Consider the following 12,840-nt stretch of genomic DNA (forward strand, 5'->3'; position numbering starts at 1 on the left):
AAGTATTAGCCTCCTCATTGTCAGTCATTTACTTTGCTCTTGGATGTACCTTAATGGCTCTGATTCTTAGTCTCTGCAGGGTGAGTGGTGGAGTGACTTTGAGATAAAGGGTATGAAGGGCTCAGATGGTACCTGCCTATAATAAATTGCAGTTATTACCAATGTTGTCATTTTCATTATTAATAATGCTTCTCTGTAGAGGAAGCATAGGCTTTGTTGCCCCCCTCTGTCTCTATTCTTGCCCCCCTTGTGTGTGCTCCTCCCATGCCCTCTCTCTGAGGGATTCTTCCCAGCTCCACTGGGCTTGGCAAGCTGTCACAAGGATGGCCTGTGACTCATGATGGTTAGAGACTTACCTAGCATTCCCAGACTGGAGGTGAAGCAAAGTACTTTGAATTAATGGCTCTAAGAATGCAACCTCAGAGCTATCTAGAGTCATATTCATACGACACACCTATAAAGGAGCCAGAAAGGCTCTGAAGCCAATTCATGGGCAGCTAAACAAAGGAAGAATATACCAGAGTCCAGCTTGTCTCTATCCTTCCAGATACAGTAATCATTAATGCCCTATTGACATTCAGTTTTTAGAAACTTGCAATTGAAAAACTCCCAGCGGAATATGTTATTCCTTCATTCACTCATTCTTCCATGCATTTATTCATCAGCTGTCTACCACATGTTAGATTTAAAAGGGAATTGTACATCCTGCTCTCAATATTTATGAGAAACTGACTAGTTAGGTTTCAGAGGAAACTTACAATTCTAAGTCTGTTTGAATTTTTTTAAGGTCTCAGTCTTCAGCGGTGGTTTATGACTCTCTGAAGCAGGACTCTGAGCCTCAGCTCCCTGCTCAAGGTTGAACTGAGGACCAGGCTGTCTTATCCCTCAGTTTTTAAATATCTGAGTCCAAAAGTAATTGCTATTACTTTTTAGAATACAGGAAGTACAGAAAAACACAAATAAAAAAAATAAAACCATCCATAGATCAACTACCAAGAAGTAACTTCTGTTAATATATTGGCCTATCTGTTTCCAGTAAAACTTCATTTTGTGAATAAACTCATGTGTCTGTATGTCAAAATAGTCCTGACCCATCAAGATATCCTTGTTCATTTTTCCCCTTCTGTCACAACTAAATTAGATAGCTGTTTGGGAGTATAATAAAGATGCTTCAACTAGATAATCAGAGCAGCATTTAGCTGTGCCTTCTCATTAGGGGCCCAAGTTCCACCTAACTGACAACTGTCTATGGTCAATTGGTTGTGTCCAGTAACTTATTAAAAAAGCCACCTGCAACTCCACTTGAGTGGTTAAGCATAAACTGGATGACACACATGAGGAACTGTCCAATCTAGTAGACCAAAGAGGAGGCAGCAGAAATCTGGAACATCTAAGTTTTGAGGCTTAACAAGAGTTCCAGCCTCCTCTCTCACATGTAAAGAACACCAATCGACCCTTGAGTTTGCTCATAAATGAATTCTATCACAAACTGATCCATTCATTCTCTCATAGAATTTAAGGTCACCCAGTCCTGTCCAGATGCTTTGGTAAACTCCACAGCTTATTGCAGGGGAAAAAAAAAACAAAAAACAAAAAAAAAAAAAACCACTGTGAGCTTTTCCTCCAGCTTTGGGGTGGGCAGATTCTGTGGAAACACATCCACACAGACCCTCCTCAGGAGAGACTGTGCTTTTGCAGAAGCAATAGGGTAGGTGTAACTAGCTCATTTCAGGTCTAGGTCAATTAGCAGACAGGAGAGTACACGACTTCTCCTTTTACTTGGCATCCTCAATCCTTAAGTTCTCATCCCAAAGAGTATCCCCTGATAGTGAGATGGTTAAAGAGATGGGCACTACAGATGGGTCTCTGGGTTATTAAATATTGAACAGTGAAAAAAATTACAAATGTCCACTACAGTCTACTAGTTTAGATCCACAAATTTTTTTCCTGCCTAACACAAACCAATGATCCAGAACAGAACTGAGAACATTCTCACTCTCTACCCAAAGGAAAATGCCTAAATTAATAGTAACTGCATCCTAGCTCTTAATCCAGTATCTCCAGTTGATCTACATTTTTGCCTGCAACATGTAACCTAAATACAAATATAACCAGAAATAATTCACCCTATAAAGCAGGTGAAAGAAAGGGGGAAGAAAAGATATCAGACAAAATATGTATCCACGCTCGATAGAGTAGAAAGTCAAATACAGCTGAGATTATAGTCTTTATTTTTGTGAATAATCATAAAGCTTTTGCTGATATTTAACATTCAATGTTAGAAGCAGCCACCCACTAGTTTTGACTTCTCCTTGGCACATTTCATGTTCCCTTGGCTTTAGTCAGCCCAGGTGGTTGGAAGTTCTTTGCTTTGTTGAGTTACCCACAATTAATGAACAGGATCTGAGCCCTGGGACATGGACTATATGTATTAGGTTGCATTCATGAGGGGCATGGTTGAATAAGAAGACTCCCAGATTTCACATGGGTTTGATCCATGCAGTTCCCTATCATTATAGAGATCAAAACTCTATTTTTCATTGATAGCCAAGACCTTTTATAAATTCTACAACACAGCGGGCTCTTTTTATTCTGATAGTCCTGGGGCATGACGAGACTGAAATGGCCAAATGGCAGTGTAGCACCCAACTTACTAACATCGTTGTTGTATCCAAGTTGGAAGAATTCTTGAAGCTAAGGCATTTGAACCAGCTAAACCGAGCATGTAGGAATGAGAATTTAAAAAATAATTGCAAGCAGGTTATTAGGAATAATTATCCTTTAGTTTGTAGACCCTAATTATCAACAATCACTATCAAAAATCTCTTTGGGCCAGACCACTTACAGGATCGTGCTGACCCTCTTGACAGCTACAGATATAATGTCCATTTTGTCTCTGATAGTTAAGTGGAGCTATGTGGTGTCTGCCACCTCTGGATCCCATTTCTTCTGTGCAGTCGGCTACTTAAAATGCCTTGTCTTAAGAAAACAGCCCATTCGAGAAATGGTGTTTTCTTTACTAGTGTTTGTCTGAAGACCTTGTTGAAGGGAGTGGATTGCAAGATACTTTAGGATATAGTTGCACAAGAGGGATCACTCTGTATTTCCCATATATAACATAATACATTCTTGTATTCTATACCAAGAAATATTTTCATCTGGCCCACTATTTTGTGGGCTAGGGTTGAAACAAGGTTTGGTTATTCAGCCAAATAAATTATTGGAATCACATACTCAGGCTTGCTCTGAAAGCAAAATATCTGGTAAACACATTCATATTTAAAAATTCAGCCAACTATATGATTATATTCTTCCCTCCTGGTCAAACACCATCCAGCAGTCATGCCCATACACACACCACAGATATTTTCCCATAAAATTAACAAAGCCCTGGAATTTTTATGATGGGTAATCCTTTTAATCCAAACAGTGACTGTAATTTGTGTTCAAGTCATGTTGAGCTATAACTCATTATTTCTCTGAGCAAAGTGTAAGGCTGGTGGGCAATTTAAAAAATAAGTGTCTTCTTTCAAGAAGACCTTTTTCCTCAGGCAAAAGAATAAAAGTCTTGAAGCAAGAAAACAATCTTGTCAGAGCAGGGAGGGAAGATTGTTCCTTGGAGAAATAAAAACTCCATTTCAGGTGGGGATTCTGGTGACTCAGATATGCGTCCTCTCTTGGACCACATCCCACTGCCCAGGGGCCTGCTCTAGTCTGATCAATGACTACATTTCCATGGCAGTGACATACATAGTGAAAATTGTATTCCATGAATGCAATTTGGCACCCTTTAGGACCAAACTCTGTTTCTGAGTGCTGGCTGCTGCAGCCTTATAGCTGCAAGATAATAAATTCTTTCATTGTGTTTATAGAACATCCCTGAATTTCATTCCATAGCTTAAACTGAAAAATGGAGATTTGAGTTTTATCACGCTCAGGCTTTACACTATTCTTTCTTATCAGAAGCAGCCATCCATCAACTTTTCGTACCTTTCATGCTGTTTTTATGGTGGCAACAACATGGTCTGCCGGAACCTTGTCCTCAATGGATCCTCAATCACAGATATCCATAGGCAGTCATTTCATTCACCAGCTTATCACAGCAAGCCATAGAGTATTAAATTACCATCCCAGACAAATAACAGGATATTCAATTCCTTCTACACTATCTCAGATTGAGAACCAATCTTTAATTCATCACATTTTCTTGAAGGTCTGTTACCCAAACCTTCACTTCCTGGCACAGATTTCTGATTAGTTTATTAAGAGACTGTGTAGATGAAAATCCTGGCTCTGCTACTTATCAGCTCTGTGAATTTGAGCAACCTCACTGCACTTCCATTTTCTTCCTCTGGAAATCAGGACAATAGTGCCTGCCCCAATGGCTGTCATGAGGATGAGGGAGTTAATCCATGGAAACACTTTAGAACAATGCTAGCATATTGAATGTGTTCCGTAATTGTTAGCTTTTAGTTATGAAAATAATGATAATTACTCTTACTATTATAATTGTTATTAGCCAAATTTTTAATACATAAGTGAAAGAAACCAAATCTGGATATCTTAAGAGAAAAAGATACATTTTTCGGACTATATGATGTCACAGAATGGAAGGGAGACAGGAAGAACAGATTTGAGAAACACGAAGGGGTAGCAAAGGCCCTGACAGCTGGGGTGCTGCAACCCCAGCCCAGACTGGGCAGTGGTACATCTGGTCTACCCACCATCACTACTGCTACTGTGAAAGACAGTAACCAACCAATCAACTCCAGGTTCTTCTGTCAAGACTGAAGTTTCTGGAGAAAGCACACAATTGCTAAGCCAATGTCACTTGATTCTGGGCACTGACTGCCACCATGACTAAACAATGGGAGTTTTCCCAAGTGCTCATTGAGGTGCTATTAGGAAAAGGGAGTTAGATATTGAAAAGCCAAACAACGACAAGTATTGAATATCACTAGGTAGCATCAGTGTCAAAGTATTTGAATAATTAATCATCCATGAGTATTGACAACAAGTGACTAACCTGAAGTTTCCTCTCATTTAAGTCTGATGTTCAAGCGTCAAGAAGAAGAGGCTTTTGGCTTTTCTGGATATTTGGAGTATCAGGTAACACCATCTTCACCAGAAAACATTTCCAAAGAGCATAAATATTGCTCTAACTTGTGCAACTCTGCCTGACATCTCTTCCTCTCCAGTGCTCCATTTTCCCTGTCAGGAATCCCTGCTTCTTCTCTCACTAGTTCCAGAGCAGGGAGAGACCCCTGAGAAACAGGAAGGTCAGAGATGGCTTCAGGGAACGCGTGGGCTTAGCTCATCTTTGAGGGATGGGTGACTTTTTTTTTTTTTAACGGGCGCCAGGACCAATGATCACTAGCTGCCCCGATAGCAAAAAATTATGCTTTCGAAATCTCTTGATGTCGATTCCGCACGTAGAGCAATCAAGCTGCTCTACGTGTGCCACTCACGACAGAAGCCCTTTTATGGGGATGGGTGATTTTGTATAAGGAGGAGAAGATAAAGCCCATCCAGCCACTGAGATGAGGAGCACTTCAGATGCCAGTCACAAGTCCGGGTTGTTACTGTGCTTCTAACCAACTGGCTGTAAATCAGATCATTTTACAATGCCCTCCTTCATTTGATTAACTTGCTAGAGCGCCTCACAGAAGTCTGGAAACCAGTTCACTCACTAGATTACTGGCATATTACAAAATATATTAAAGGACACAGCAATAGCCAGATGGGTAGGGTAGGAGCCAGAACAAAGCAGCTCTGACTTCATGGAGTTTGCAGTCCAGCACAGTGGCACACGAAAGTGCTCTCATTCACAAACCTCACAGCTCTCTGAACCACATCCTTTTGTTTCTTTATGAATGCTTCATTACATAGGCATGATTGATTAAATCATTGGCCATTAGTGATTGAGTTCAGTCTCCAGCCCATCTTCCCTCTAGGGGGATCAGGGAGTGGACCTCAAATCACATGGTTGGTTCCACTAGCAACCAGCCTATCCACAGATGCTTTCCAAAAATTGCCTCATTATCATAAAAAAAGACACCTTCATGCTCTCCTTACAAAAAATTTCAAGGGTTTTAGTATCTCTGCCAGAAACAGTGGACGAAAACTGAATATATATTTTACATTATAAATCACAATATCACAATAGGTTAAGAAAGGTAGCTCCAGAAGCAAGAAAACAAGTTAGTACTACAATACATATTCCATTCCTTCTTACTTCTCTCCTGGGATTTGATGGGAGATAATTTCGAAAGAAAATTATGAATTTTGCAGTAAAACTAGGTTTTCTATTATAAAATCAAAGGCCAATAAAAGCCCACATAAACTATTAGATGAAATTCTGGTTAATGAGCTCGACAGACATATATGGGCAAGGCCAATTTAGGTGGTGGTGGTGGTTGGTGGTGGTGGTGGTGGTGGTGGTGGTGGTGGTGGTGGTGGTAGTGGTGGTGGTGATAGTATGACAGTGAAAATTTGACAAATCAATGTGACAGAGCAGCCTATTGAGAAACTATTTATCTTATTTTTGATTATAAAATTATCGTTTCCCATTTCCATGTGCTCACATTTTATAATGTCATTAGGCCTGTGAGTCCTTTTGATTGTGATCATGAGATATTAATAGCCCTTTACGGAGTTCCAGAACATAATGGAGGGTTGGCAGGATGGGTAGTCTGCCAGGAAAACAATTTCTTAAATCAACTCCTATTTTCATATCCTAGATTTATCGAGCATTAACAGGACCACCAGAAAGGGGAGAGAATGAATGGAAGAGAGGCATGGTCCAGTCACAGTGACCTTGTTGGTTTTCAGGGTAGTTATGGGGCCAGGCCTTAAAGGTTCATTGGACAATTCCCATTTCAGCTTCTGCCTCTTTCAATAGGCTGAAACTGAGTGGATTTGGGTGCCTGCCCTAAGGTGACCAATTGTCTCAGTTTGCTTGAGACTGTGGAGTTCCCAGGATTTGGGACTTTCAGTGTAAAGATAGGAGAGTTCCGGACGAGCAAGGGTGAGTTGGTCAGCCTGTCTTGGAATACTGGTCACAGACAGCTACCTATGTTTTAAAAGCAGTGGTGCAATGGCAGCACCTGGTGTACAACCCAGGACTGTGCACATTTTCCTGCACTAGGCAAGCTCTGGAAGTTCTTGTACAATACATGGAGAAGAAGGGAGCCTGACGTTTGATTTGTGTTGACTATTTTTGCTCATCTTGGCAGGGGGAGACATTCAGTTAAGTTAGAAAAATCATGAAATTCTTGAATAGCCAGTAATGTAGAGAAGTTCCTGTCTCTTCAAATAATGTTAACAACTATCTTTTGAACACTTAGTATGTGTTAATCACAATATTAGGTATTCACATGCATTACCCCAATTAATTTTCATAACAACCTTATGGGAGAATACTATAAATACTACAATTTGCAGTTGAAGATACTGAGATTCAAAAAGGCTAAGTAATTTACTCAGGTCTATATGCTCAAGTGTAAGTGATGGTGTCTGAGTCAAAGTCGACTCTTAATTATTCACTAAACTGCACTGCTTTATTTATAGCATAAAACAGATGTTGAAGTTGTAAAATTTGTGGCAAACATACTCAAGAGGGTTTTTTTGTCTTTTATATCTAGTAATATTCGTAATTCACTATGTTCATCATTATTAAAAGTATTTAATGACAGAAAACACCTGCAGTCTTACAGAATAATTTCTGGCTTCAAGGAGGTGAATTCACTTATTGGAACTTTTTATCTGTGGCATAAACAGTTTTCCTTCTTTGGAAATTTAAAGTTAACACACACAAAAAGAATGACAATTCAGAAGCAACCCAAGGATACTTACACTTACATTCTAAGGTACTTTTAAAATCTTTGTTATTATCTTCCTATCTCAGAAGTTTTAGACCTCCCAAGGATGGGTCTCATCCAGTTCTCAGTAATGCACTCTCCACATAAATGGGGCTAAATCATGTAAGAGAGGGCACAGAAGTTGGGAACACAACTGAAAAATTAAAGCATCAGACCAAACAGCTTTACCCAATCAACCAGCTGATACCTGTCTAAATTACCATGACAAGAACTGGTTTTTTGAGGCAGCCATGAAGATGCAGTACTCACATCTCCTTCCAAAGAGTCTGCCGTGGGGAACGCACTGACTGAACAGCCGCCAGCTGCTGCCCTTTGGATCACCCAGCACCACCCAGGCCACACTTCCCCCAGGATGGCCCCAGCTAATAACTGAGTGTGGTTGGAGTACTAGTGCCAAGCCATTCCTACACAAGGTAGGACTCACTCAAAGGCCCACCTTTGCTCAGGGACTCACATCAGCCTGGCCCCAATGCTCTAAGAGCTGCTCAGTCAACTCTTCCTCCCTTGTTCTCCTTCCTGTCTCCTTTCATGAGTGTCATGCTCACATTGTGTCTGGAACAGAACTGTTCATAGAAATATAATGTGAGGCATACATGTAATTTCAAATATGAAAATAGTCATATTAAATAAGTAAAAAGAAACAGGTGGAATATATTTTAGTGATAAGCATATACATTTAAGGAAATATTTATTCCAAAATATTATTTCAACATATGGTCAATATTTTCAAAGTTGTTAAGGAGGTATCTTACATTCTGATACACGAGAGGGAGGAGTTTTTTGGTTTTGGTTTTTTGTTTGTTTACTTTATGACACTTTTTAGAAGTCTAGGGACGGTTTTACAATTTCAACTTAGTCATATTGCAGATTCACTAGTGCCTTGTGGCTAGTGGCTACCCTACTGAACAAGAGTCCAGGCTCTTCCTGCTCTTTTATATTTCCCAGACACTGTCCTCCAAAAACGTTTGTGTGTCCAATCCTATCTGAACACCTGCCTCTCAGAGGACCTGAAATGACAGTCTGCCTAACTATCCCTGGTCCAAATACTGTTATTAGTTCTTAAAAAAACATTGTCACTACATCACTGTCCTGTTCAAACTCCTTCAGTGGCCACCTTCGTTTAAGTGAACACGTCTTCACTTGCTTTCCAGTGGCCTCCATAATATCATTATCCTTTACCTAGTCAGTTGTAATAAGAGCACTCCCATGTCCACCTTTTTCTAGCCCCATCAGTAATATATGTAATTTTCAGAAGACAAACTAAAGTAATATTCACATCTAATAATCATTTAGCCAGCATGTATTTACTTAGGACATATGTACTCAATAGACAATAAACAGGCAAACACAAAAAAGTAGAATCTTAATTTCTGTTTTCAAAGTGTCATGGTCAATTTTATGTGTCAATTGGCTGAGCCTATGGTGCCTAATTGTTTGGTCAAACCCTAGTCTAGATGTTGCTATTAAGGTACTTTTTAGATGTGATTAAAGTTTACAAGTAGTTAACTTTCCATAAAGCAGATTACCCACCAGAATATGAAGGAGCCTCTTGTTATCAATTCAAGGCCTTAAGAGCAGTAATGGAAAATATTCTGTTTCAAGATTGCATCATAGAAATTCTGCCTGCGTTTCCAGCTTGTTGCTCTGCCCTCTGAATTTTAGACCCAAGACTTCATCAACTCCCACCTGAATTGCCATCCACCCAGTCTGCTCTACAGATTTTGGACTTGCCAACTCCCAGAGCATTCTCTAAACCAATTCCTTAAAACAGATCTTAATTTGTTTGTATATAACCTTTTCTGTGTTCCTGGAAAGCCTTAGATAACACACAAGGGTTTTTCTTCCTGTTGTGAAGATGAAAACTTGAAAAGTTAAATGAGATTATAAGACAACAGTATGTTGCCAAAATAAATCATTAATTTGTAACTGTCAAATTTATGCTACAGACAGTACACGTCCAGATGACTGAAAAAACAATAAATCATCATGAAACACTGATATCACTCAAGCCCAATTACTCAAGCACTTCGGTGTTTAAACCTGAAACTATCAAAAATTATAAAACTAATTTGTTAACACTCCAAACCCACCTTTTAAAAAAGCACCTTTCACATTTGGTCTGTTTTGGCTTTTCATAAAGTATGTTTCTGCTGAGATAGAAGAGAAGAGAAAGCAGTATCTAGTTAAACTAAGGCAAAACTAATCTTACAAGTTGATCAAAAAACTGCTTTCAGAAAATTCTCTTGTTAAAGTGTCTTAGAAATATTGTTGTTGGAGTTTAAAAGATCCCAATATAAATCAGAACAGAACACTGTGGTTTTTCCAACTTACTTAAAAAACTGTATCGTTTGCTTCATTAGAGAAGCAGTTTTACTTTGACATGTCATTTTTTAAAAGGCTAAGTTGTTTCATTTTTCCTGTTTTACCCTACTTTTTACCACACCCACGCCCTCTTATGCAAAACAATTCCAAATTTGGCAAACTCAGCTTTACCTTCCTTTTCATCACAGCTGACATTGTTGAGGTTATGGTTGTTCAATTATAATCAGTTGATGGAATACACAACCCAGGAGAAAGATTATTAATAAAGCAGACATTTTTGTGTAAAAAGGCTTAATGTCTGGAAAAGAACTGTTATCTAAATTATACAAAGAACTCTTAAAACTCAACAATAAGAAACAAACAACCCAATTTTAAATGCACAAAAAAGCTGAACTGAAACTTAACAAAGAAGATCTTAAGTGGCAAACAAGCATATGAAAAGATGTTCCTCATCATATGTCATCAAGCAAAATTAGAACAACAATGCCATACCAATACACACCTAGTCATCATCATCGGCAGCCGTCCGTCTCGAGAGACGATGGCGTAGCTTCTTGAGAGTCTATCTGCACCGCCGAGAATGGCTGTGCAGTCCGACTCGGGAGTGACAATCCCTGCCGCACTTGTTACAGGTGAAGGCAGATGGCTGTTGTTGCTGCTGTTGACGCTGCTTCCGTCTGGATCTTTTCTGGACCGCCTCCTCGTTGCGCGCAGCCTCTGCGCGTGACGTACCTTGCCTGACCGCGAGCCTCCAGGCTAGGTGGTCGTCTGCTTGAACTTCCCATGTGTTGAGATTGATGGAGCATTGTGTCATGTCCTCTTTGCAGATGTCTTTGAACCGCAGTTTTGGGCGCACTGTCATCCTCTGGCCTTCTGCTAGGTCCCCGTAGAGGAGGTCTTTGGGAATACGGCCTGCATCCATTCTTTTGACATGGCCGAGCCACCTGAGGCGTCTCTCGCTAAGAACTGCATGCAAACTGCTCATGTTGGCTCGCTTCAGCACCTCGGTGTTGGGAACCTTATCCTGCCAGGCGACATGCAGGACGCGTCGCAGGCACCTCATGTGGAAGCTGTTGAGTTTCCTTTCGTGCCTTGCGTAGGTGGTCCACGTCTCGCTGCCATAGAGGAGAGTGCTGAGTACGCAGGCTTGGTAGATGCGCAGTCTGGTTTTCTCAGTGAGGCTGGAATTGTTCCACGCTCGCCGGTTCAGTTTGGCCATAACTGTGGCTGCCCTGGCGATTCTCCGGTTGACCTCCAAGTCAACTGACAGAGAGCTCGAGATGGTGGACCCGAGGTAAGTGAAGTCGTTGACAACCTCCAGGGTGTATCCGTCGATGGTGATGCATGGGGGAGTCCCCGTGCCTTGAGCCATAACGTTCGTCTTCATCAGGCTGATGGCTAGTCAGCTTACACACCTAGTACAATGCCCAAAATCCAGAACATTAATAGCACCACATACTGGCAAAGATGTGGAGCATCAGGAACTATCATTTGTTGGTGGTGGGAATGCAAATCAGTACAGCCCTTTTGGAAGACATTTTGGTAGTATCTAACAAAACTAACATTCTTATCATTCAACCCATCAACCATGCTCTTTGGTATCTATCCAAATTAATTGAAAACATATGCACCCACAAAAACCTGCACACAGCTCTTTATAGCAACTTTACTCATAATTGACAGAACTTGGAAGCAACCAAGATGTCCTTCATTGTATGAATGGGAAAATGGTGGCACATCCAGACAATGACATATTATTAAGTGATGAAAAAGAAATGAGCGATAAAGCCATTAAGGAAACCAATGTATGAAGTGTACAAAACCAGTCTGAAAAGGCTGTACAGTAGTCTCTCATTATATCGTGGTTCACTTATCGCGGCATCACTGTATCATGGGATTTTTTAAAATATTATATTTAACTATCGCTATATCGCAGGATTTTGCGATACTGTATATATATATTGTTAAAGTTATGTATGGGTTTAAGAGAATAGAATAAATGTAAGGTTTCTACTTTGAGGGGGGGTATGGAACATAATACCGGCACTTATCGTGGGTATTACGTTCCAGACTCCCCCCACCCCCCGTGATAGGTGAAAATCTGCGAAGTAGGAACCTTACATTTATTTTAGTATTTATGTATATTTTAAGGCTTTATAAACCCTTCCCACACACTTATAAACTGTTTCCAGTCCCTTATTAACTTTTCCACTCCCTTATTAACCTTTCCCACACTTTTATAAACACTACTTATGTTCTTAAACATATTCTACACTCTTAAACCTACGTAACTTTAACAACATACGTATACAGTACTGCAAAATCCCGCAATATAGCAAAAAATCGGGAATAACTAATTAGATATAATATTTTTAAAAATTCTGCGATACAGTGAGGCTGCGATAAGTGAACCATGATATAGAGAGGGACTACAGTATATCGTATGATTCCACCTTCGTGACATCTGGAGAAGGCAAAACTATGGAGACAGTAAAAAGGTTAGTGATCACCAGGCCTTAGTGGGGAGGAAGGGATGAATAGGCAGATCACAGAGATTTTTAGGGCAGTGAGGCCATTCTGTATGACACTACCATGTGGATATATATCATTATATATTTGTAATATGTGTCCAAGGACA

At 40.1% G+C, this 12,840-nt stretch overlaps 1 non-coding gene across 1 annotated transcript; it reads right to left on the reverse strand.

Moving 5' to 3' along the window:
- Positions 1 to 5,350: 5,350 nt before the first annotated feature.
- Positions 5,351 to 5,484, reverse strand: LOC150007764 (U11 spliceosomal RNA). Its single transcript, XR_016512194.1, has one exon. It is a non-coding gene; the product is annotated as a U11 spliceosomal RNA (small nuclear RNA).
- Positions 5,485 to 12,840: the final 7,356 nt, after the last annotated feature.

Source organism: Furipterus horrens, unplaced genomic scaffold (genome assembly GCF_987537825.1).
Source record: "Furipterus horrens unplaced genomic scaffold, mFurHor1.1.pri manual_scaffold_6, whole genome shotgun sequence".
NCBI lineage: Eukaryota > Metazoa > Chordata > Mammalia > Chiroptera > Furipteridae > Furipterus > Furipterus horrens.